The sequence below is a fragment of the Taeniopygia guttata genome, chromosome 6 (genome assembly GCF_048771995.1).
Source record: "Taeniopygia guttata chromosome 6, bTaeGut7.mat, whole genome shotgun sequence".
NCBI lineage: Eukaryota > Metazoa > Chordata > Aves > Passeriformes > Estrildidae > Taeniopygia > Taeniopygia guttata.
The window spans coordinates 3,002,559-3,029,316 of NC_133031.1; the positions used below are offsets into that span (position 1 = coordinate 3,002,559).

Here is a 26,758-nt window from a genome sequence, read left to right on the forward strand (position 1 = left end):
GGAGGGGTCACACAGAGGTTTGAAAAACCCAGGCAGAAAGAGCAGCAGGGTTAGCCTGACCCAGCCTGGGCAGCACCTCCCTCCACAGCTCAGGTGACAAAAGCCGTGCACAGCACGAGACAAATCCCAGCAAAATGCGGCTCCCAACCCTGAGAGCCTGGCAAAACAGCACAGGGGATAGTTTGGCACAATTAAGCTAAATTTTAATCCAAAATTAAAACATCAGACACAGCACACTGGTGGAAAATGTCAGGTACAATCTGATTTCATTGTTGCAGCAAGATGAAGTATAAGATATTTGAGAGGTGGGGAAAAGAACTTGACTGGTGGTATTAATTCCTGGGCAATGGAAGCTTGATTCTCAAATGTTCAATCAGGAAAAAAAACGGTGACCTCATTTTTCCAAGATTATATCTGACTTTAAAGGAAAGATGCCAAACTTTGGTAGATAGATTCTGGGGAAATTTAATTTAGGAAAGGCTTTCATTATTATATTTGTCTGAGGGGTTCGCTACCAGAGCTGAGGAAAGAAGCTAACAAGGGGCTGTAGATGAATCTGCTGCCTCAAACTGAATTTTTGGGCAAGGTGTAAAGTTAAGGGCTTGTCCTTTGAAAGGCAGAAATGCCGATTACCTTCCAGCACCCACCCCTCACAGCATGTGCATCACTCAGAGAGCTCAGTGCAGCCACACTGAGGTGACACACACACAGGCCAGCTCAGAGGTGGCTTCCAAACGTCTCCTGGTAAACTAAGGAGGCCCTGTTCAAGCAGCCACCCAGAAACCCCATGTTACATTCTCTTAGCATAAAAACTCAGAGCAAATTTCAGCAAAAGTGCTTTTTCACTAAACTGTACCGTTTTATTTGCTCCCCACCCCCCCTCCGTGCCACCTCCCCTGCAAATCATACTGGAAATGCTCCAAGCAGGAGCCTTCTTTGTGTCTGTGCATGTAAAAGTTCCAAGTACATGCTAATTCAGTTTAATTATGGATTTACTTCACTGGCTGCATTGCTAATGCCAGAAACAGCCAATATTTTCAGCCAAGGAAATGAGGAAAAACAAAAGCGAGGTTTTCCATGCTCATGTCCCATCCCTGCATCCCCATCCTTTCAGAACTTGGTGTGCAGGAATACTGCAAAGATAACCTGCTCTTTATTTGTACAATTTATTAGATAATCTCTTTCTAATCGAGAGCTAATTAAAGGAAGTGAATGCTTGGTTGGAAACAGGGATTAAAACGTGGATAATTATCATAAACGCTATATTTGTTGTTCCAGCCTGCTCTGTTCTCCTCCTCCCCTGTCCCTTTCCCCCCATTCCCTCTCCCCGGCTGCTCCTGATAATGCTCAGACTGTCTCAGAGGAGGCTTGCTTTCATAATCAATTATTTTCTTTTTTGTCACCCTGGCTAATGTTTCGTTTGTGTGAGAACATTAACGAGAAGTATTTTCTTTTCCTTGTAAATTCATTTAGACGACAGTGACAGAAGGTGGGGAGGTGGCAGCTGTAGGAAAAAAAAAAAAAAAAAGAGGAAACAGGAACATTAAACCAAAGCTTATAAATTATTTCATCTTCTCCAGACAATCCAGATCTGTCACTGCTCTGTGTGCAAGGGGAATTTTTTTAACTTTTTTTTTTTTTTTGTCCAAGAGTTCCTCACAGGCACGAGACATTGATGTATGTGGGAGGCTGATGAGAGTCTCAGCACAGCTTTTTTTCTTCCTGCTCGCCTGCCAGAGCTGCTGCTCCACTAGCAAGGACCACGGCCACTGAGGTCTCATCAGACAGAGTATCCAGGTCACAGCCAGCAAGGAAAGATTTAGTTTAACTAGTCCTTTTTGGCTAAATCACATTTTTAATTCTGTGTCTGCACAGGCAGAGCCTATTGCTTTGCTGTGGTGTCCGTGCAGGAGCACTTCTTGCTCGGGTAAAGATTCTGAGGAGCAGGAGGTGGCTCAGGTCGAGCCACAGCCCCTTCAAATGAGGATTTTTAGCCACTTGCATTGGCTGATGTGAGGCTCCATGCCCACAGTGATGTCCTGCAAGGCCAGGGCTGATGACCCAGTGGATGCCACAGGATGCAGACCAGCTCCTCTCTCTCTGAATCAGATGTTAACTATGAGAACATATATAATTACTCCTTTAAAAGTGCCCTAACGGGATAAAAGGTGAAAATGAGAGCAGGTCCCTCAATAGCTGGACACCAGAAGAAAACAGGGATGTTGGAACCAGGGCCAAGATCAAAATGTGCAGGTTAATTTTTGTGCCTGGATTGTTTATTGCTTAATTCTCAACAGAAGTGCTAAAAGCACAGAAGTGACAGATTTTACCTGTCTTTACTTCCAAGGAGGAGAAAGGCTCTTCCTGCCTAACCTGTACCTGGCATGTCATTGTCCAACCTCAGTCAGCCCCAGGACTTTTAATGGAAGGGGTGCCTAAGGGATGAGGCAGCCCCAGCTGGGAAAACACACAGTCCTTTGAAACACTGGCATTTAGTCAGCTTCAGTGATTTTGCTTTGGGTAATTGTATTGCTTTCCCACCAGTTCTAGGAATAAGTGACTCTGCAAGGGGTTGGGTGTGCACCACAATGGGCACAGAGGGGTTTCCTGTTCCAGGCCAGCATCTCTCACAGCACCGCTGCCACAAGGGACTGTCCCCACTACATGGGGACAACAAAACAGCCCCTTAACAAAGGGCACGGGTTTTGATGCCCATCCACTCCACACCTTTGGAAAAAACACCTCTGACTTAAAGCCTGGCTCAGCTTTGGCACAATTCAAGCCAGACCCAGCAGAGATTTTCCCCCGTGGATCAGAGAAATCTCGATTTCTGCCCAGCCCGGAGAGAATTTTTGTGTACAAACGCACGGGGCGTTAGCGAGTCGTTAGCTCTGAAAAATTGGAACTACTCCATTTCAAAGAGATCTGTAATGCATAAGTGTCTGGGCTCATCTATCTTTCTCATCATCCCTCCTGCCTTGAAGTAAGGTCTTGCTCTCTAAGAATCTAGACAAGAAAAACACTCCAACAAAATGAAAAGCAACCTGACTGGTGATATATATAAAAGATGACATCTCCAGAAATCCCAAACTTCAAAGGGGCAGCTTTCAGCTCATGACTATCCACTCCCTCCAGCCCTCAAGGCTAGTGTCACAATTCTACAGCCACGGGAATCATTTGATCTCTCCAAATGGCAGCCCAGTGGTCTGGCACACTTCTGGATGTCAAAAAAAGTCTGCACTGTCACCAGCAGCGTTCTGCAGGGGTTGGTCTCTGAAAGGACAGACTGAGGTGAAACAATTGGAAGAGTCAGTGGCAGGAGGAGGAGGGAGGGAAAGGGGTACTCTGAAGGACAGCCACAGGCTGAGGGATTGCATGGCCTGGTTTGTGCGGGGTTGATGGCACAGGGGGATCTCAGAGGTTCCCGGGTGTGCCAGCCATTCCAGCGTGGTGAATCCACATTCCAAGGACTTTCCCCATCTCACACAACGCCCTGTGGCTCGTGGATGTGGTTTCCAGGATTAGGGAAAGCACAAAGGGCTGGCCACAGGAACACAGGTCTTGTCATCCCAGCAGCACAGGGAAACCTCCATCCTCCTCCTCCGGAACACGCTGCAGGTCCCAGCCCTCCCTCACGACCTCCAGGCAGTGGGTGAAGGCCAGGGGACACAAGAAGCTGCTGAGATAAGTAATTGGCTGCCTGCTGGCAAGGACTCTTAATTAGAGGCTTTTCAGCAAGGAAATGTTTATATGGCGTTAATGTATTTACTTTGATGCACACACACTGTAATAAACAGGCACCCTTCCTATGCTCCAGCAATTAAAGAAGTGCATTGCAAACAAACACAGCCACCAGCTCCCACTGTCCCTTTCCCCATGGCCCAGAGCATCCCTGAGAGGTGGGATGGCCTCAGCTCTCCCAGGGCAACGCTGTGCGTGACCACACTGTGGAGCAGGGTCCCTTAATCCAAGTGGGTGGGAAACCTTTCACTCATCCAGCCTGGAAAACAATAAATTGAGCCTAGTTTTGATACTGCAGACTGGGGAAAACAGCTCCTTCTAATCAGGGCACAGGATTGTGCACTGGCTGCAGTTTCTGAACAGATTGGCGATGCTGCGCTGCCGCAGTTTAATAGAGTCAGTGTTTATTCCTGTGTGGGAGAAACACTCCATTATCTGGCTTATTAATTGTTAGTTAAGTAATGGGAAGGTGCCCAGAGCAGGAGATGAGCCCTCATCTCTTGTTATTAGCTCAGAAAGCAGCAGAAATAAAATAACTGGAGATAAATTATCCCAAGTGCTGCCCCAAGTACCGCAAACTGACAGATCTGCTCAGAGGGGAATTGGCAGAGAGCTCTCTGGGGGCAGCAGGGAAGAGAGAGCAACAGCCAGTCCAGTTGGAGATTTCTTTAATGAAAAGATTTCACCATCTTTTTGATTCTGAACACCACTTTTCATGGCTGGGATCACATGGATATTCATGGTTGAGAAGGTACCCCTGCTCCTGTAGGAAAACTCAATGTATTATTTTATCGCTGACAGCGAGACAGGTTTTGCATTGGTAGCTTAATGCTGCACAAGAGGGGTCCTTTTTATTAAAAAAGCAACATGCAGCTGTAAACTGTCTGGCCTGGTCACTGCAGGACTGTGATAGTCTCCAAAACCCCATTATCTGCAGTGGAGTCTGGAGAAGGGATGGGAGGCTCCACAAAATGAGTTTAACAAGGAGAAGCAGCCAAGAAACCAGCAATGAAAAGATGCAAGGCTCTGCCTTGAACCCCAGACAGGTGAAAACACCCAGCTGTGTCCAACACTGTAATAGCTCCCACATCTAACCAAGTAAAATTCAGCAGCATCCACATTCATTTCCTCCAAACCCATCCTCCAGTGGTGGCCACAGAGTCATCATTTACAGGTCCCCGTGCAGGAGATGGGCAGAAGTTACCATTCATTTATCAGACCCACAATGCCACAGGAAAGCAGAATACCACAATCCACAGCATGAAGAAATTTAGCTAAATCAATGCATTTTGTGCCATAGTTCAGGACAAGCAGAGTTAAAACAGAAATATAGAGAGCTGCTCCTCCTTGCAGCCATTTGCCTGGAAAACATCCCAGCAGCCTTTCTACAGCACATGTAGTATTTTTACTGCAGTTCTGGAGGAAGATAGAGGGGGGAAGGATAGGCCAGGAACCTGAGCCAGCATTAGCAGCCCATTAACAAACCCTAGGAAAGCAGCAACAGCCAAAGCTTGGGTCCAACCTTGTCCTTGCAGCTGAAATTGAACCAAGGCCATCACCTGAGCTGGGAGAGCACAGAAGCACCTGAGGCAGCTGACCACACTCAGCTCCCCAAGGAAGCAGCCCCTAGCACCAAAATAGACATTTATGGACACTCCAGACTGAGGGTCCAGCCCCAAATTACATCTTCCCGAGTACTTTACAGCAGTTAAAAGATTAATCACACAAACACAGAAGGGTTTGGGTTGGAAGGGAGCTTAAAGCCCATCTCATTCACCCCCTGCCATGGGCAGGGACACCTTCCACTAGATCAGGCTGCTCCAAGCCCTGCCCAACCTGGCATTTCAAGCTTTTTTCATCACTTCACAGGATCACCAAACACCAGTGAATTGTTCTCATTCCAGTCTCCATCTGTGGCATTTTCTCCCAGCCAGCACTCAGCAGCCCAATGTCACTCCCACAGCCCAGAAAAAGCCCTGCCCACACCACAGAGTGCTTTCTTTAGAGAAGTTTTACAAGCCTTGTGCTACTTTGGAGCCTTATCTCTTCAGATAAGCATCTCTTAGTCCATGTTGCATTTAATCCCTTCTAGAAATACAGCAATAAGCACTGTTTCATCTGCATCCTGCAACAGAGCACCCCAGATCCAAGCTCATTCCCAAAAGTATTTGTTTGTGAGAGGAAAGACTGCCAGCTCCTAGCCCTAGAGAGCTCCAAAAACCTTGCATCTGGCTCAGCCTCTTCACTTGCTTGTGCACCTCGAGTCAAAATAAGAATTCCTTGAGAGCAGCAGCCCCTCTGAGGAACTGATTGCCTCCAATTACATCCACAGGCTCCAAACATTGCCTACCTGCCATCCCAAGTTTGAAAGTTTCCTCCAACTTCAGCTTCCAGAATAAAGCAGGGGAAAAAAAAACCCAAAAAATGCCTCCAGGAGTGCCTCACTCCTGCTTTTATAATCTCTTGCAGCCAGCAAACTGCTCACAGGTGGGCTAAGCAAGCAGCCCAATTAAGCCAGCCTAACAAGAGCCTTTCATTTAAGTGGATCCAGGTGTACCTTTCCATTGCTGGAGGTGGAATTTCCCTCCCTGCCTCTTCCCAGAGAGGGTACTCCACCTCTAAATTGCTTATCACTTGAAGAATGCTTTGCAAATGCTGTATTTTCCTGCCCCACCTCAGAAATTTTGAGGGCCTGTAACTCGTTTGGAAGTGCTGGGCTTTGAAAAGGAGCTCTCTGTTCATGGGAGCAGCCTGAAAACACAGGGGGAGATGAGCTTCAGGTGAGCTGAAAGGAGACAGACAAGGCAAGAGGGGGAGATATTAAAGTTCTAGGTACTGAGAATTTCAAACTTTCTATATTAACAAACTCTAACCCCCCCAAAAACCACGAAATTTAACCTAAAACCATTAGAAAACCCTTCCAAAATTAATTGATTAATAACATTAAAATTACAAGTATGTAGTTTGACTAGAAATGTATAATATCACAAAATTTAAAAATTGGAGTTTAGAGTTTTAGAATATAGTAATATATTAAAAACAAAATTAAAGTTTAAAACAAAAACTAGTCTTTCTTCTTCATAAATTTAAGTAGTATTTTATAATTAAACAAAAAAGTCTGCATTGAAGACTTTGAGTAATTTGTTATTAGGTTAAAAATAAAAATAATTTAAGTATCATTTCTTATTAAATAATTTAACCTTAAAAAACCTTATAACAAAAAATAGTAAACCATTTTATACTGTATTAATAAAATACTACAAAACTCACTACCTATAAAACTGTAACATAAATTTAAAAAGAAATAAACATTTAAACCAAAACACAAAATACCATCAATCTCAACATCATCAACCTCATGCATATTGATAATCTGGGTTGTTAGTGCATCTGGGATAAACTGTGAGGTGGTTCATACATGAAAATACTGGCATCAATAGAAGCATTGCCTAAGAAGGGCTTTTCATGAGAGCAGGGAGGGGTAGGATTTAGGACAAATATTAGGAAAAATTCTTCCTGTGAGGAGGTGAGGCCCTGGCATATCTTGCCCACAGAAGCTGAGGCTGCCCCATCCCTGGAAGTTCCAAAGCCAGGCTGGACAGGGCTGGGAGCACCCTGGGATGGAGGAAGGTGCCCTGCCCATGGCAGGGGGATGGAACAAGATGATCTTTCATCCAACCCAGTCTGTTCTGGGATTCTGTGATTTTTTTTCCTGGATATAGGCTGCTGGTGAATGCTCTGATCTCAGATAGGAACCTCTCCCCGGATGCACATTCACACCTTGTCTGTGGAAGGTGATCCCATCTCTCTGACTTCTCCCTTCCCAGCCTCTGAACTTCAGACTACTTATGCTTAATAAAAAGGTTTTTCACCACCCACAGACACTCAGTGGTGTTCCTGCAGGTTCTGCTGTGTCCCTCTGTAATTCCATCCCTTTGCAAGTCTCTTCTCCCCTGTGCTGGGGATGAGAAGAGCTGCACTGCAGTGAGTTTCTGCTAAAACTTTTGCAAGGGTGCAGCTTAATTGGCTGACAGGCAGAGCTGGAGAGCACTGAAGACATGGGGAGGACTTTAGCATTGGAAGTAGAGCAGGATGGCTGCCAGGAAAAAAAGCTCCGTGTCAAAGGAGCTGTCCCCAGCTCTTCCTCTCACTGCTCCCAGTCAGTTTTGTCTTGGAGGAAACTCCCACGTACACAGTGATTTTTGTGAGAGGCAGGGACCAGAAAGGTAGGCAGGAGTGAAAATCAATCAAGATTTGTCAAGCACACGGGAGAACTCATTTTTATGAGATAAGTGCCTTCAGAGGAAGCGTTGGTAGACACCTACCACATGTTCAGCCTGCTTAGTGGCAAAGCATGCCCCATTAATCACTGTCACTGCCAGGGGCCGGCTTCCCACTGAACCAGCTCCCAAATTTCTCCCTCTCTTAGCCATCCTCTGCCCTCCCAGGAAGATGAGCTGCGCTCACAGACCTGTGAGCCTGCAAATCAGGCTGATGCTCTTGGCAGCTGCCATACCAACCCCTGGTTTATTTGCTGCTGAGCCACCCACTGTGCTCCATGGACACTCACTGCATTCAGAACCATCAGCAGTGTGGGCCAAACCAGTGCCAGAGGAGCTGCTGCCTCGGAGCAGGTGAAGTCCATGTGCTGCTGTCCTGCTGCAGTGGGACCCTGCCCTTGGAAGCAGCCAGGGAGGGGTAAAGTGGGTGGCTTGGCAAACACCCTGTGCTCAGAAAAAGCAGCAGCAGCCAGGGAAGATGGTTTGATGGTTTTACTGGGGGTGCTGAGAGCTGAGCACTCAGGAGATCTGGGGAAAACTGGCTTGAGAGCAGGAGCAGTCCATGGAAATCCCACAGCAGCACTAGGACAGGAGAGCCTTCAAGGACCTGAGCTGGCTGAGGAAGGGATGTGCTTCCCAGACATTATCTCCAGCCTCCTGCTCCCCAGTTTATTCCTGCAGACCATCAGAAGCTGCTGTGAGGCTTTGTGGTGTCACACTCACCCATCCCCATCACCCATGAGTGAGGGGATGTTGCCCTGATTTTTAAAAGTGTTAAGATTTCTTTTATAGTTCTTTTGAAAGTTTGAAAATTCTTTTAAAAGTTTTCTATGCCTTCTAATGTTTACATATTTCTACTAGAGTTCTCACACACTGTTCATGTAAATGATTGTTTTGCATTCTTCTTTGTGGGAGAATTGATGGACTGTTGGTTGACCAGTGTAGTTGGAGAAGTGGCAATTTCATCCTTCAATCCACTGTCATTTTTACAATTCTATATATTATAGAGTCAGAAAGAAAATTTTCTCTTTTTCTCTTCTGAACTTACCAAGCTTGTGTACTCATTTCGTGTCCAATAGTGACATGGGGACTTCATCACAGCAGGGTGAGGGGACAGCCCTGTCCTAAGGGATATTCACAATGGATTCCTCTTTTTCCATGTGTCAACCCATTTTTCAGGCTGAGATTTTTTATTTTTTCTTTTGGTCATAGTGCAAATCTTATTCCCACATTTTAATAGCCTGAATTAAGGGTCTCAGCTCTTATTTTCAAGGTATGACCCCGAGCAGTCATGTTGATAACACCTGCTGGGCTAAATATTGCACATGGGGAGTGGGGAAAACTGGTTTGTGGCAAGAGCTATGGAGAGTCCACGGATTGCACTGTTACGAGGAGAAGGAGAGAAAGAAATGGCTTGGAAGGCATTAAAAAAAAAATCCCATTTTCAGGTTTTAAGCCAGTTACCATCTTTAGGGATTAGCTTCAGGGAGGGAACAAAATTCCCTAAGCCCTCCTGCCACAGGGCTCTGCTTTGCACACCTGAGCTGTCACCAGGGTGTTGTTGGAGTTCAGAGCATCCCTCTGGCTGCCCTGGATGTCTCCAGACCCTGGCAGGGGGCTCAGGGACCTTGACAAGAAGTCAAAAACACCTGTGGCTTCGATTTTAGTCCATGGGAAGAGCTGCCAACTCTATATGAGGAATTACAAGCCAAAAGAGTTCAAGTAGTGTAATAGGGGAATGGATACAGAGTAGAAAAGTAGAATTTTGGGGTTTTTTAGAATGTAATTCAGGGGTACAAGATAGAGGAATCTAGGCATGCCCTAGCCTTTTCTTCCTTCTTCTTGTCCTCCATGTCTTGGTGTGATGGTGACACTTTTCTATTGGTTTAGGATTAGGACACACTGTCCAACATATATTTTAGGTATTGTAAACATGGTACACGTAATTTTGAGTATATAATGTGGGAGATGCCTGGGACTGGGCAGAGACTGCCATGGCTTCTGTACTAGATGGACCTCAGCAGGTCAGAGAGAAACTATCATAGATAAGAAAAAATAAACAACCTTGAAAAGTCGGCTTCACACATTTCCAGACCTCTCCTTCGGCTGCCGGGCTGGGGGAAAGGACTTTCACATGTTGGGGTCTCAGCAGCTGACCCTGACAGGGCATGGCATGGGGCAGACAGGATCCATGCAGGTCTGCTCCTTGCAGCAATCCCAAATCCTCCTGGCAGGCAGGGCTACATCCCTCACTTGGTTTGACAGAAGCAGAGAGGCAGCAAGGACCATAAACCCACTCTGCTGATCCAGGCTCAGCTTCCCTGCACGGCTCTTCCCAGGCAGGGCTTGCTGGGGTTTGTTCCCTGCTTCCTCTCTTGTTGGACTATGCTCTTTTCTGACCCAGAGATGGGCCAACTAAAAGGTGTTTTAAAAACTTTTATTCCATTTTCAGCCTCATGTGAAGGGTGAGACAATACAGATGTTACAATTCACACCATCACAATCAGAAGCCAACTATTTCCTAATTACAATGCATTATAAGTGATTCTTGGCCTATCAGCTTTTTGCCACACCATGCTGTAAATGCCTTAAAGCCAATCATCTAAAATTACCCCTCATGGGTCCCACTACAATGCATCTTTCATGGTTCTATTTCTCCAAAGTATCCAGTAATTTTTACATTACCATCCTTTGAAACTTGTTTCTGGTTCCATTTCTCTCTCAACAATGTCTGTCCTATTCCATGGCATTTCTAAGTCAGCATTTCTCATCTCAAGGTTTGCACACTGTGTGAGCCTTCTGTCAGGTTTTGAGAATTCTCTACAAATCCATTTCCTACATTTCTCCCTCTCTCTTGAACAGAAAAAACTTCTTTGATGGCCTTGTTCATCATTTGCTGTGCACAGTGAAGTACACAAGGCACTCTCACTAACAATGTCACTACAACAATTAAAAATTAAAAACAATTATATAAACTTACTTTGCAAAGCTCCTTTAGCCAAGATGTGCCCCTTCATCCATCCCACACCTCTGGAGAGATTTCTGCTACAAGCCTGGAATAGCAGCAGCCCCTCCCCATGCCCTCTTCTCTCCAGGGGCCCGGAGATGGTACCACAGTTTTGAGAATATTTGTGAATATTTTCATTTTCCATGTAACATTGTGACTGACCTCCATGTCATGGAGGATGGGATGGAGCAGGTGCAATATTTAACCCATTATGTGTTATCAACGTGACTGCCCTGGGCTGTACCTTGAAAAGCAGAGCTGAGACCCTTAATTCAGGTTATTAAAATGTGGGAATAAGGTTTGCAGTGTGATTAAAAAAAAAAAACAAAACCACAAAAAAACCCAAACCAAAAAAAAAAACCACACGAGGGGCCAATGCTGGGGGTATACGAGGCTCTTGAGACTGTTGCAGGTTGTAATTTGGAAAATTTGGGATCCCAGCAAGACACAGAAGGCCCAAGGGGTGTCTGGATCTGTTCTAGAGGAAGGACGGATTCAGCTTCCAATCCACAGATCCCACAGATGTGAGGGGAATTGGGGTGAGATCCTCTAGACCAGGAAAAGGAAAACAACAGAGATGAAGAGAAATGTGGCCAAGGAAAAACCCTGCTCCATCCCTTCCTCACCCTTTCAGGGTTGTTTTACAAAGGAATCTGCAGAGTCACAAGAATCCAAGGGTTTTGGGTTATAAAGGGGCCATGTTCCCATGCCAGGGGTGGCACCAAATCCAGCTCTCTAGAAACTCCAGAGTGAGGGCAATCCACAATTATATCCAACAGCTTGTATCAGAAAAGGAAATCAAGGACCTAGAACTCAGTGTTAAGGGGCTGCAGATGAATAAATGCTCGTGGCATGACTCCATGCAAGTCCAGGGCACCAAAAAACCCCACAGAAGATGGATTTTCTGAAGCTATTGAACAAGGAGAGAAGGAAGGAGGAGGGAAATTAATAAAAATCATGTGGCCAATGCCCCAGACTGCTTTTCTCTCATCCTAAAAAGCACAAGGATTCTGAAAATTTGGTGGAGATAATCATCATTAAACAAGTCAAGGTTTTTAATTTGGAGTTATGTTTCCTTCTCAATTCCTACATTGGAGAAAGCAAAAAGCTTTACATTGGAGAAAGCAAAAAACTTTTTTTATAGCTTCTTGTTTTCCCTTTAGCTTAGCACTGAATAAAGGTCTGACTCCTACATCAAACCCTCCAGAGCCCAGCCAAGGTTATCTCATGGCTTGTGGGCTGTGAAAGAAATGGATTGTGGCAGAAATCACACAGCCTCACTGATTTCTGGGTGCAGGAGTTTCCAGCTGGAGGCTGTGGTGTCTTCTGGCTCTCTCTGCTCCAGAAAGGCACAAGCCAGGCTGAGCTGAGCTCTTGTTACCATCCCTGGGCACAGCAGGACTGCAGGAAGGGTGGGCAGAGGGATGCTGCCACCACCTCCCAGCCTGGGTGACTTCCTTCCATCAGAATTTGGTGAGCCCCAGCCCGGGAGGCTGAGAACACTCCTTAATCTGCTAAAGTCAAACCACACTGTTAAACCTCAGCAGCTTCTCCCCAGCCCTTCTGCTCAGAAACCAGGGATTTAGGAAAAGAAAAACCTAAAAATCTTCAGATATAAGTATTTATTTGCAGGTGCTAAATGATTTCTTGATTTATTCTGCAACCTGCTGTTCACTCTCTGTTTGGTGTTTCACTGAGAAAGTATTTTAACTCGACAAAGAACTTCCAGGCTGGAATGTGCCTGGTGTGGGCAGCAGGGCAGTAATTGGCTTGAAAAACAAAACAGTGAGGAAGAACATGCAACTAATCTGAAACCCTTTAAGCCAGATAAAGGCTTTGCTCTATCATGGGCACATGTCTAAACTTTTCCAAGCCTAATAAAGAAGCATTATCGCTGCAGCAGATGTTAAACACGAGCCTTGCTTTGAGGGGAGGGGGGAAAGAGGAAAGAAATGCCTATAAATACAGATACCAGAGGAGGCTCTCCAGTTCCAGACCTTCACATCCCTCTGTTTTACAGTGGGATACCATCAGAATTGCAATGACAATATGAAGGGAGCCCACAAGAATGATGGAGGGAGCCTTTGCAAGTGGCAGGGAAAAGGGGAATGATTTCCAGCTGGAAGAAGGCAGTGTTAGATGGGATATTAGAACAAGATTTTTCACTGTGGGGATGGTGAGGCCCTGGCACAGAGTGCCCAGAGGAGCTGTGGCTGTGTCCAAGGCCAGGTTGGATGGGGCTGGGGGTGACCTGGGGCAGTGGAAGGTGTCCCTGCCCATGGCAGGGGGTGGAACAAGGTGATCTGTAAGGTCCCTTCCTTCCCTGTCATGCTATGATCCTGTGAATACAGGAAAGGAATGGCTATCCCAGCCTTATCCTAGCAGCCCAAACAGCATCTGAACAGAAGAGAAGATCCCTGAGCAGACTGTCCTCCCAGGTGCCCAGCCTTGCCATTTCCCCAAGGAGCACACAGAGGGAAGTGCAGCAGATGCAGCATTTCTGGAGACAGCAGCACAGTGTAAACCATTCCATCAGGCTCCTGCCTGCCAGGGAAAAGCCTGGACACGGGAAGTGGTGACATTCTGAAATCCTCAGTGTTTCAAGGAGTGCTTTTTAGATTATTCATTAATCACTGCATGGTCCAGGATGCCCCTTTCCAGCCTAGGACAAGCCTTCCTCAGAAAAAGAAGAGACCTGTGCAATTTATTCCCTCTTCCCATTGAAATAAAGCACTGAAAAGAAGATAATCAGGACTGTGACAATTTAATTATCACCCTCCTAAGGTGGCTGTCCCACCCTGACCCTTTTGAGTCCATGGCGTGCTAAACCCCAGGAACTTCCCTGCTAGGAAGTCAGGAGAAAAACACCTCCATCCTCTTTCTGTGCATTGCTTTTTTAGTGTGGAATTTGAATTCCAGGCCAGGAATCCAAATAAATACACACATCCAAAAAAAAAAAAAAATCAAAAAACAGCCTTAAAATTTTTGCAGCACCCTGTCAGTGCTCCATACCTAGGGAAATACATCAAGGATGGGCCTGTCTATCAGGCCTGAGGAATCCCTTTTTTTTGTTCTATCAGGGATGCCAGAGCAGCTCGAGGTACAACTCACAGGTAGCAGGAATTATGTGTTTTCTAGAAAGGAAGGGGCAGGGAGACTCCTCTGGCAACATAAGTCAGTTCAGATGGTGCTGGCTTACAGGCCTCTTCCTTTAAATTGATTAATAATGACACATTTAAATGGACAACATAAATTAATTTCTGAATTGCGCCATTAGTAAGTAATTAATTTCTTTGCTCTGTGAAACTAAGATATCACTGTTATCTAAATCTATAAAGAGAAGAAATGCTGAACGAGGACTCCATTAATGTAAAAATTGATTTTTCCATTTACCCTCTTCTGAGGTTTTTTTTTCCCTCCCCCTCCCTCCAATGCATTTATTTTTCAAGTGGCTGGGGATGGGGAGAGTAACCTAATTTATATTTCCAGTGGTAATCAAAAGATCATGCATGCTCATTTCAACCAAATGATGTCATTATGAAGGCTGTTAAAGCTGGGGTTGCCTTGGAAACACAAAATACTGATGGTTGAGGCTGGACTTTGGAGTTCTGGCTAGGCAGTGGTGAGCAAACGGTGTGGCCAGACCTGGGAGCATCACCCCAGGTCACTCAGACGTTTTCTTCAGCACTTCCCTGGCTGCCATTTCTCCTGCTCCAGCACAACCCAGCAGTTTTGTGGAGCCAGGAATGACGAGGGGCAGGAAGGACACTCCAGCTGAGGGCTGTGTGCTGCCTGCCACCAGCTGTCCCAGCCCCAAACACCCACCTGCTGCCTCTGGATGGAGAGCCACAGGGCATTCAGGTGGTCTCTGATGAGCAGAGCCACATCCAGCTGCAGCCCAGGTGTTGGATCCTCCTGTCCATCCCTGTTTTCCATTCCCTTGGTAAATGGTCCAGCCTTGGTGCAGGTCATGTCTCCCATCTCCAGGTGCAGCCTAGGAGAGGGAGATTTATTTTGAGTGCCCCAGAAATGGGAGTTACTTCTCATGGCCCACAAGCCATGAGATAACCTTGGCTGGGCTCTGGAGGGTTTGATGTAGGAGTCAGACCTTTATTCAGTGCTAAGCTAAAGGGAAAACAAGAAGCTATAAAAAAAGTTTTTTGCTTTCTCCAGTGTAAAGCTTTTTGCTTTCTCCAATGTAGGAATTGAGAAGGAAACATAAATCCAAATTAAAAACCTTGACTTGTTTAATGATGATTATCTCCACCAAATTTTCAGAATCCTTGTGCGTTTTAGGATGAGGGAAAAGCAGTCTGGGGCATTGGCCACCTGATTTTTATTAATTTCCCTCCTCCTTCCTTCTCTCCTTGTTCAATAGCTTCAGAAAATCCATCTTCTGTGGGGTTTTTTGGTGCCCTGGACTTGCATGGAGTCATGCCACGAGCTTTTATTCATCTGCTGACAGCAGCCCCTTAAAACTGAGCTCTAGGTCCTTGATTTCCTTTTCTGATACAAGCTGTTGAATATAATTGTGGATTGCCTTCAAAAACCAACAGCTGCACACACCAAGACATGTCTGCCCCCTCTTACAGTCCAGGATCCATCAGGCCAGGACACTTTGAATAAAAATATAATTTTAAAATCAGCAACAAGTGGAACTGACTTTCTATCTATGACTTTGAGAAGAAAAAGCCTTACTATTTTCCATGCAAAGAATATTTCCTCAGCTCTTGTGCTGAGATGTTTGAGGCAGCTGTGCCTGGTGTCGTTTGCAGGGGAGGATGCCAAGAAACAGTGACACAGGTTGGGCAGCAGGTTTTGGGTTTTGGGCAGCCCCACCAGGACAAAAAGGATGAATGAAGACTGATGCTGCAGTTTTGAGACAACTCTTAGGTCTCCTCAGCCAGTTCTGCTCCTCCCAGTTCAAGGTACTGGGATAGGAAAGGTGGGACCAAACTGGAGATGCTTTAGTACAGCTGATGCAAGGAGCCCCTCGGGTCCTTCAGCTGTGCCAGGCCACGATTTCACAGCTCCTTCCCAGCCTTTTTCCTACCCTGTCCCAAGAAGAACACAATGTCACCTCTCTATGATCACATCAGGAGTTAACACACCTCAGAGAGAGGGAGGCACAGCCTGGACCCCACCTCCAAATATCCTCTGCCCCAAAACAGGGAACACAGCCAGTAGAATTATTTACAGAGTATATTTTGGCAGCTGCTTTCCCCCCTTTCCCCCGCCCATTTATTAAAGAGGGCAAAACAAAACTTGCATACAAACAAGCCAATGGGATGAAACATTTATTGTCAGTGCAAGGAGTGTTAAATTAACTCATTTCAGCTTCTCAATTAATATCCAGATGTCCCCAGCCACTGCCAGGGTTTCTTTCCCTTTGGTGAATAGGTAATGACATTAATACCACCATGTGATCTTTCTCTTCCCTTACTGAGTCACCCTCCCCTTCCACACAGGAGTTTCTTTTAAGGTTCATCAATTGAAATTATTTGAATGCAGCGAGAAAAAGAATAAAAAGAACGTTTCCTAACACTGGCAGGAGCATTTCAGGCGTGAGCACTTTGAATATTTATTCGCCCTTTGTGGGAGCAATCTCAGCAAGGAAAAGTCAGCGTGAATAAAAGGAATTGCAAATACCAGAGAAGGAGTTTTCATTCATGAGAATATTTGCACAGGCTCCTGGGAGAATTATCAGCCAAGGTAATACAAAATCCCTTGTAGCATCAATACTTTGGTTACTCCATAATCCTGCCTGTCCAACGAAAAACATCTTTTCCTGAGAGCTGAGGGGCTAAACTGGGATGTTGGGGGCTTTGGGAAGACTAGAGAAGGATTGGAGAAGTTTGGAGAATTATCTTTGCCCCATTTCTGTGTCACAGGTCCTTATTTTCCCTCTGCCTCTCCTCTCCCATCCTCTCCCTCTCCCTCAAGGTGGAACGAATAAGCTCAGCTTCCTTCAGAAGTCAAAAAAAAAACAAAAAAAAACAAAAAAAAAAAAAAAAAAACAAACAAAAAAAAAACCAAAAAAAAACCCAACAAAGTAGGGGGAAAAGATATGGCCAAGCAGCCAGAACTGTTGGTGCCAATGAAGAACAGGGGACTCACAGGGAAAAGCCAGCTGAGGAGCTATTCATGGCAGAAGTTTATACCACAGATCTGGAATAGACAAAATTCCATGTGGGATCGAAATGAGGACGAATTGCTGCAGAGCAGAGCCAAAACATCCTTCTGCCTGGGAAAGAAGCAGCAGCATAGCAGCATCCACTGCATTTTTGGGGGTCAGCAAAAAAGCACCGAGGTCTATTTACTCATAATTAGCCTTTCTGGGCAAAAATAAATCCTTTGGAAGTTCATTCTTGCCATAGAATTTTATAGGGTGGTTCAGAAACTTATGGGAAGGATATTATCTTGCCCAGGTTTTTAGAGCATTTCTCTAGAACCCTGTTGGTTTCAGCCCTGTTAAATTCAATAACTTCCCTAAGGGAGTGCTTTAAGTGTCAGGCTTGATTCAGTTATATAAAGGGCTAAGGGAATAATCGTTAGACAGCACACGGGGATGGGAGAAGTGGTTTTGTGTGGCACCAGTCTTATTTAAGAACAGTCTGAATTTATAGATGAGGCTGATGAGAAAGTTGGAAGCAGCTAACGTAAGTGTAAAAGACAAAAGGCAGGCAGTGCTTTTAGAGAGGGCTGGGATACCACAGAGACAGGGGCGTGGTTTCAGATGAGTATTTGAAGTGTTTTTAGCTGTTTGCCTTGGTTCCATCAAGATGATGTCCCGTGTGCTGTTCTTGCTATTCATAATGTAAGCTCTGGGCACTGGGGCCCTGTCCCAGCTTGGGTTTCTTGCTTTGCAATTAACACATCCTGCTGCTACAAGCAATTCAAAACACTGAAGGTTTTAATATTTCTTCTTATTTCTAATACTAATACTTCCAATACAGAATATTTGACTTCTAAAATACTGTTGTCATTGCACCTTAAATTATTATGACAGTGTGAACCATGACTAATCCTTCTGAGTGTTGAGCACAGGCACAGACCAGAAACCCAAATCAGCACCTCTCTTTCCAAGTACTCGCCTCATCCTCTCCAGAAAGGGGGAGGTGGGTAAACATGGCCCTCAGGAGACAGAGGATGTGAAGGAGGGTGAATGTCTCCATCTGGGACCTGCTCTGGGTCAGGAGAAAGCCACAATTTGAAGAGAAGGAAGGGTGTGAGGTTGGCTTTACAATGTTGAGCTGCAGAAGAGAAGCCATTCCCTGGTTTCCAGGGGTACATGTGAACTTAATGATGCTCTGATAGCTTTTCACTTCAAATATAAAAAAAACTCAACACAATCAGGCAGGTCCAACTCCATTTCTTTCACTGACAGAACAAAATAACATGGATTTTCCAGCCAGTGGCTAAAAAGACTGAAGCTTTTTGCTGCTTGCCAAGGATTTTCATCAGCACTTCTGCTTCATAAACAACTCACCTGCAACTTCCTTAGCCATACCTGAGACCCTTCAGGAAGAGGCAGCTCATGACCTCAGCCTAATCCACCCCTGTTCCTGGGATCCTGCACACACTGTGTGATGCTCTCCCAAATCTGGATCCAGTCATGCTCAAGGCATCACTGAGCAACACCACCACCATCAGCTCCTGCTTTTCTGAAAGAAAGGACAACTGCAGGAACCCTTCCCAACCACCCAAATGCCTCATTTACCTCCAGAGCTACTCAGCTCTTCTCAGCTTGGTGGAGATTTCCTGGTCCATCATTCCACACCCTTTTTATGGCTTCTTTGGGTCCATCCCTGGCCTGAGCAGAGACGCTCCATTTGTTTTGGCAAGAACGTCCCTGAGATTTATACCTGTAATTATCCAGGTAACCTTTCCGACAGGGAATTTTAAAATGCTCAACGCTAAAGCAAACTACACATTAAATGTGATTAATAAGACACCAAATGACTGAGAGGCTGCACCTCCCTGCTTGTTAAGAGTGTCAGCTGGAGCACCCCTGACTGATGGGACACCCAAAAGTGCCTATTCCCATTGGATAGATCCTCTCTTTCCTGGCAATGCCTGTGGGAGGGTTAGGGTGTGAGCAGCCACAGAGGGTGACATCCATCCCCCAAGTTTCATGGAGGACTGAGACTTCTTCTTGGGTTCTTGTTTATATCTGCTCCTGCACTCCAGCTCTGTGTCCATCCTGGTGGGATTTGAGAGGGAATGGTGCTGCCAGAGGGATGTGAAGAGGTGGCAGCAGGATCTCAAGTGACAGGAGACAGGAGCACGAGCCCAGCTAGGGGAAGGTTAAACGAGGTGCTGCTCCCTCAGCACGAGGTTTTCTCTCTGGAATTGTCTTGCCATTCCCCAGAGCCCCTAATGGAGCTCTCTCCTCGCTCCCTGAGCAGGCTCCAGCCTCAGCTGCCATCAGAGCACCCAGTATCTGTATACCTGGGGAAAACAGCTCCTGTCAGGATATCATCATGTCCCAAGGAGGCATGGGCTCCCCTTCTTCCATCAGAAAGGGCTGCAGAAGCATCACAAGAGAGCTTTTGCAAGGGATCCACCCTCACAGCGTGCTTGGCAGGTTGCACAGCGCTATCCATTGTGGCCTGCAAGGAGCTGAGGTTTTCCAAAGCTTGCATTTCGCTGCTGGGTTGCCCAAAGACAGTAAAAATCAGTCACAGTCAAGCCTGCATTGACCTTCAGTCAGCAGCTCCAGCACGCCGGATCTGCAGGAGAAATGCTGATCGCTGCTTCCCTATTCTCTGGGCAAAGTTATTGCATATAAATTGTCTATTGATTAGAGGCAGAAATTGTAAAGAAGCCTCTCTGGGAAAACTGGAGGGTGGGAAGAAATTCAGGGGCTGACAAAAGAGCTGCTTTAATTAGGAAGGGAAGCAAAGCGGTGGGATGAAAAAATAAACACAACCTCCCCTCAAGAGCCTCCCACTCCAGATCTGAAAATCCAAGCAGGAATTGTCTCTCTTATAGAAAAGGAACGGGATATTGGAGCTGGGGAGTGAAGCAGGAAAAAGAGCTGGCTTATCCCCTCCACTCAGCACTGAGGAGGATGGGGGAAAGAGCAGCTACACTTTCTGCTGCTCCTGGATTTCATGAGGGAGCAAGGAAAGCGATGGATCACCTAACGAGTGTGTAACAGCCATGCTTAACTCTGCCTTCTAGCTCCAAGTGCTTCAGGGTAATTACACATCTTGGACTTATTAGCTGTAATTACTGGGTTCTGTAATCTGCAGAATGTGTCATTACAGCACGGGCAACCTCGAGTGGTCTAAATAGGATCAGAGAAGTTTCTTTATCCTCGAACTTTTCCTGCCTCGGCGTTAGGTGATGTGCTGCTCCTCCTGCTGGGAAGCCTCACCATGCCCCCAGGACCCCTGCAGCCACCACAGGTGGTGGTTCCTGACCTGGGACACGTGTGGGAGCACACACAGCCCTGGCCTGCTGCTGATAAAAGGCTGCAGGAGCCTTTAAAACATTTGGCTTTCCCTCACACAGCCAAAATGTGGTGTTCATAGTCCCAGCACTCCTTTGGATAAGCACCATTACACCAGGAATGGCTGGATCAGCTGCAGGCTTCCAGCTCCTGCCTCCTGTCCCTTTGCTGCTGGGCACTGCCAGGACTCTGCCTTCAGCAGGAAAGCTACTGAGTCACACAGCTACCAGCAAGCACAAAACAGAGGATTTGATGTCAGTTTGGACCTACATAAAAACCCTGCCAGCTCATCACAGATGGGACTGGTCAGAGCCGGAACAGATTCCTGAGAACATCACAGTGTACAGAAATTAACTGGTTTAGGACTCTCCTGCCTTCCAGACAGGGTTCTCCCCTCCCCAAATTCTGTGTGAGTCACTTCTCCTTCCACCTGGACTAATCTCCTGGCTGTGTTTCCCTCCAGCCTCCCCTGATTTTTGGGACACAGACTGATCCCCCACCTCCAGGTGGTTGCTCCAGTCCACCCCTGCATGCAGCAGTTCCTCCCTGCGGGTGTCTCACAGCCCAGATCCTACTTTTGCCCCCAAAAGTAAACAGAACCTCTCAATTAACGTCCATCTCTCTTTCCAGACAAAAGCAAGCTGGCAGCTTGGCCAGAGCAGTGGGAAAGTCTGAGATTCCCACACCTTGGACAATCGGCTTTTGGGTACAACTTTTCCCAGGGCAGCTTAGCTTTTTTCCCAAAATCCCTTTAATTTCACCCCAGTGCTCAAAAGGAAAAAGCCTGTCTGCTCCTTCATCCCTGCACAGAGGCCTCTCAGATCCAGGTTTCCTAAAACCCATGGGGATTTAGCAAAGAAGGATAAAGGCAGCTCCAGAAAATTTGTCTCCAATGTGATGCTTTTGAAGCAGCTGCCACCAGATGGGCACAAATCAGAGGGTGCCACCAAGGCCAGGTTGACCTGAACAAGCTGCATCTGCTGTGCCTGACCCATCCTTGAATGGTTTTTCTTTTTCCACAACATAGGTCTTCACAAAAGCTTGGCAATCCATCTTTCTGTGGTATAAAGATTTTACTTTCTTTTGGTTCCTGCTTATTGTTTGGGCCAAATGAAAAAAAAAAAAAAATTTCAAAGGGGAAAAAAAGAATGTGTGAGATATCCTGGACTGAAATTCACCCCTCCTTCCACCCAGATACTAAGAGGTCTCCAATATTAGCCTACCTTACTATCCCACTTGGATTAGCAGTGAGCCAGGGTCATGGCAGCAGTATCCTCATCCCTAATGCTTATGGAGTGCCCCAAATAGCCAGGCAGGTAGAGGGGGGCATCAGGTTCCCCACAGGGCTACCTGGGATAATCCATCTTTTCCAGAGGCAGCCAGCTCTAGCCTCACTAACAGAGCTAATGCATCTCTCCAGGACAACAAAATGTAACCGAGCACAACACGAGCAGGAATTTCCATGGCAATTTTTACTGTGAATTACACGTGACCTCTTCTTTTGAGCCTCTAACACCCCCTGAAAGCAGCACTCACCTGTGGGAGGCCTGTGGCCACCTTGCACTGGGCCAGCCAGGAGAGCTGTGCTAGTCTAAAAGTAGAATACTGTCCTTGTAACCACCTAGGGAGAGAAAGAAAGATAATAAGGTGTGACCATCATTTCCTTTTTGTTTCCTTGGGAACCAGCATCCCATCCCTGACACAAACAATGGGCTCCCCAAATAGACACATACTGGTTTCTCTTCCCTCTGGGGAAGCCTCTGAGGAGCCTCCACTGAATCCAGCAGAGATCATTGGGGTTTACACAGATAAAAAAGGGAGGTGCATGGACTGTGGGCTCCACAGGCAGTGCCAGAGGTGCCTGTTAGGATAATTTCTTCTTATGGAGAAGAATGATTAGTCTCTGCTCTAAAATTTTTATTTTGTTTTATATTATTATATTCTAAAACTTAAAACTCTACATTTTATATTACGTGATATTATATTACTTTTATTTATATATATATATATAAATTATATTATATATATATATATAAAAATATTTCTTTTTTTTTTTTTTTCAACTACACACATCTAATAATTCCATTTTGGAAGCTTTTTCCACAGCCTCTGGTCAAATGCAGTTTTCTCTTGGGGTCAGTGCTTGTCAGCACAGAAAGCCTAAAATTCTCAGTAGTTAGGGCTCCAACAGGTAGCTCCAGATTTCTGGCCACCAGCCAGCAGGTGAGATGGTCAGGTAAATCAAGAGCATCCCTGATCTTTTTTGCATGCTCAGGATTTTCCTCCTTGTTCCTTTTGTACTGTCCAAGGCTTGGAGATGAGAGCGGATATAATACCAATCATTATAGGAGCAATTACTTATCTCACAGGAGCTCTGATAGCCTTAATCAGCTCATATTTGTAAACCAGGATGAGCTGAAGGATGCAACACATCCAAGGAGAAGTGATGCCTCAGGTTTTAGCTTTTATGTTTTTCAGATTCTGTGCTGCTTTAGTCTGGGCTTCATATGAGGAGATGCTGAGCTCTCTGCATGGAGCAGGGAGACAAAACAATTCCTGCTCCAGCTGGGCACCAAGGACAAATGATCCAAATCTCAGCCCCAGGAGCACAAACAGCGTGGGCTGGAGAGAGAAAAACAAGCAGGATGGGACTGCCTGGGCTAAAGCTGGAATGGGACAATGAACTCCAAGGTGCCAATGGAGCAGAACTGATCCCAGTGAGAGACTCCGGGAGTGGTCATGCATTTTGGGACCATTTTGGTTCATTTGGGTGCAGCCCTGGCTGGGCTCTGGCTGCCCAAGTTGGATCCATTGAGGAGATCCTTTTAATAAATCCCTGTTTTATTCTTTAACTCTGTCTGGCTCTGCTCCAGGCCAGCCTGCACAAGGCACGAGGATTGCTCACAAGCAAGGCAGCTTTGCTGGCTGAGCTCCCCTCCGAGCCCAGCCGCCCCTCGCCGCTGGCACTGAGCATGGTGAAGCTGAAAGACCCCTAAGGGAGCGCTCCCAGCCCTCAAACCCAGCAGGAACAGGACACTAATGACATCCTTCAGAAATGTAATTAGCCTGCCTTCGTGGCGAGGTGCATTAAGGAGAGCTCAGAGGCTCGCAGAAGTGGGCTCCAGTGGGTGAGAGCCAAGGCTTGTGCTTTGAAAGCTGCATTAGGGAAGGGGAAAAAAATAGAAAAGAAAACGTTCTAATATTACTTAATTACCTCAAGACATCCTGAGATGTAATTGAGCTTGGAGGGCTAAATGAAGGCTGCGCGTGTGAGACCGGCAGAGGTTGATGCATTTATAATGAGACCACTTTGCAAGGCAAACAAGGTCCCCACGGAGGGAGAGGGGGGCAAAGAGGAAGGACAAGAAGGGGGCTGGGCAGGTATTTGGGGTGGCCTGAAGTTCTACTGGTCTCCACCAGCTTCGTGCAAAGTCCCTTTCCCCTCTGCTCGGGGTTGCAGGCCTGGCTGGATGGAGGCAGGATGGGAAGTGAAGGGCGTGGATGCAGCTACAGCAAACCACAGAATCAACTCTGGAAACCCCATAAAAACCCCTTAGTGCCCAATAAAAAGGGCTGTATCATGCTGGCAGAGACATCCCTCCTTACAGATCCAAACCCGAGCCCTTCAGGCATCTCAGCATCCTCCTGGGGAAGCCCTGGGGCAGGGAGCGGGGTGAGACAGGAGAACAATTCATCCTCAGGGCAGGGCTGTCCCTGAAGCTGAGAGGGGAAACCTCCCCCAGAGTGGCCAGTGCTCATCCCCACTGGAACTGGAAGGGAAAGCAGGTGGCCAGATCCCAGTCCTGGAGAACATTCCTTCCATCCACAACGCCCGCTGCATGCACACAAGCCCATTCCAGCCCTGATTTACATACTGTACAGAAGGAGACATTAAAATCCAAACGGTTTATGGTAATTAACACTCATTTAAATATTATACTGGTAACCATCACTTCCAATTCTTCTCAGCCTTGAAGGGGCACCGTGTGCACGTTCATATGTACAGGGAGATTTTAAAGAGATACTCCATCTTCTCTCCTGATTGCTGCCTTCCCAGAAAAAGGATGTTTAATGTTCATTAATTGTTTCATTTGGAGAGATTACTGTAAAAAGCCACCACAGGAGAGCAGATTTTTTTTTTATGATTATTATTATTTTTGGAAAGAAGGTAATAATGGGGAGCCCTGCTTGTGGCAGGGATGTATTAGCTGAGCATGGCTCTGTGGGGGCTGTAAAAGCCCCGTGATGGGTAACACGGAGCTGCCTGTCACCAGAGGAATGAAGACTGTGGAGATCAAACAACATTGAAGTGGGAAAAATTGCGGTCTTTATCACAAATTAATCCTTCTTTCTCCTTTTTCACCCAAGCAGCAGGGCTGGGTCGCACGGGAGGCCAAGGGGACCTGTTGAGCACCCTTGATGGGCCTTGCCACTGATCCAGCCCTTTTTGATATCAAAAATCGATGGGGAGTAAACAGGTAGTGGACAAATCCATAGGTTGTGGTACAAAATAAAGCTGTGAGAGGCTATGGGTGTCCCAGCCCTGTGTTCAAGAGCTGCTCCAGCAAGGCCAGTCAGGCAGGGCTCGGCAATCCAGGGAAAGCTGGATCCTCCATCCCCAGAGGATGAGGAGAACAGAAGATGCCCATTGCTGCATCCTTCAGGCTGCAATCCAAGCACTGACAGCTCTGTCTCTTCCCATCACCTGGGGAGGGTCCTCAGGATGCAGGGAGTTCTCCTTGAAGGGATATCACACAACATCCACTCCAGCACCTCCCAGGTGTGCAGACAGCCAGTCCCACCGGTCCACAGAGATGCCAGCTCCTTCTGGGAGTAACTCTGGCACGGGGTGGGAAAAGGCTGGCGTGGTGGCTGTGCCCCAGATTCACCCCTTTCCCTCTGATCCCAGGAACACAGAGGGGAAGGTGAGCCCTGCACAGCAGCCCTGGGATCCAGCTGCAGGGAGAGCTGCCCTCCCCTCACAGCCCAGAGCAAACAACCAGCAACCCCAGCAGGGCAGTGATCCATGCTCACACCTCACCAGAACAAAAACTACCCAGGCTATTCGACAGCTCTGTACTCCAAAACACTCCTCACCCAGCCACCCACGGGAAAGCCTGGGAAGTGGCAGCAGAGCCCAGGAGCTCTTGCAATGCCCCTATTATATTAATGATGTTTTCTGCCCAAACCATCCCAGGTGTGGCTCCTTGTTACAAAACAGGAGTAGCCAGGAGAGTCTCCCTGATCCCTTCAGGCTTGGACCTGTCCCTTGAACCACAAATCTCATGGGAAATACTCAGGATTTTCTTGCAGGGGACCACCAAGTGATGCTGAGAGAACATAAGCAAAAGCCTGAGCCCATTCCAATCACTTGACAAGGTCTTGCAAGATCCATGTTTGCATTAAAAAGAAATTAAAAGCTTTTCCACTCCACTAGCTTGCCCAAAGCCTGCATACTAAATAGTAAATGCTACCTATGAGGTTGAATAAAATCTTCATTAAAAAAAAAAAAAAGGCCAGCAGTCACTGAATACATCATGAACAATGACATTGGGGAGGCATTGTTCTTCTTCTGCCTGATGGACCATGCTGAAACACCTGTTTCTTATCGTGAAACTGTTAATAACTGTCACCACCAAAATCAGGGCTGAAAAAGTGTCATTAAGTCAAGTTATTCCAACCTACATCTCACTAGGAGGGGGGAAAAATTCCAGCAAGGAGGAAGAGAGGCAAAGCTATGCCTGAGACAAATGTCAAAGCATAATTGTCCATGTGTCCCCCAAAAAAACACCAAAGAAATCCATCTTAGATGAAGATCTTGCTGACATGAAAGACACAGCTGGGTAACCATAGGCAGTTTTAACTCATTAACTACAGACATTGACCCTTTCAATTAATTCACCAGGGATCTGTTTCATTCTAATCATCTCCTAAAGCTACAGCTTCCCCATAAAGTCAACAGAAAAGCAGTTTCTGGTCCTTCCTCTTATGGGAGCTGTTAAAGGGGTAGGAGAGATGGTTACCCAGGGGTGTTTAAAGGAATCCTGACTCAGGGAGGAATGAACATCTCAAGAACACAACTCCTTAGGAATTGCAAGGTCTTTATCTTCTCAAAGAAAACTGGAGCAATGCAAAACTTAAATCCCCTACTTTGCACAGTTCAGGCATGGAAGTAGACCTGAGTTTATCAGTGGAGAGAAATAAATCTCTCAGTGTAATTTCTTGTGCTGCTCGCTGGCTGTATCCACTTGATCTCCCACCACTGTTGAAAGC

The 26,758-nt window shown here is 46.4% G+C and overlaps 1 long non-coding RNA gene across 2 annotated transcripts in view; it reads right to left on the reverse strand.

Annotated features, from left to right (window-relative positions):
- The window catches only part of LOC115495722 (uncharacterized), a 179,473-nt gene that overhangs the window by 117,963 nt on the left and 34,752 nt on the right, over positions 1–26,758 (reverse strand). For both annotated transcript variants that reach the window (XR_012056639.1, XR_012056638.1), the window contains exon 4: positions 22,022–22,106. This is a non-coding gene — a long non-coding RNA (uncharacterized lncRNA). The remainder of the gene's footprint in view (positions 1–22,021; positions 22,107–26,758) is intronic.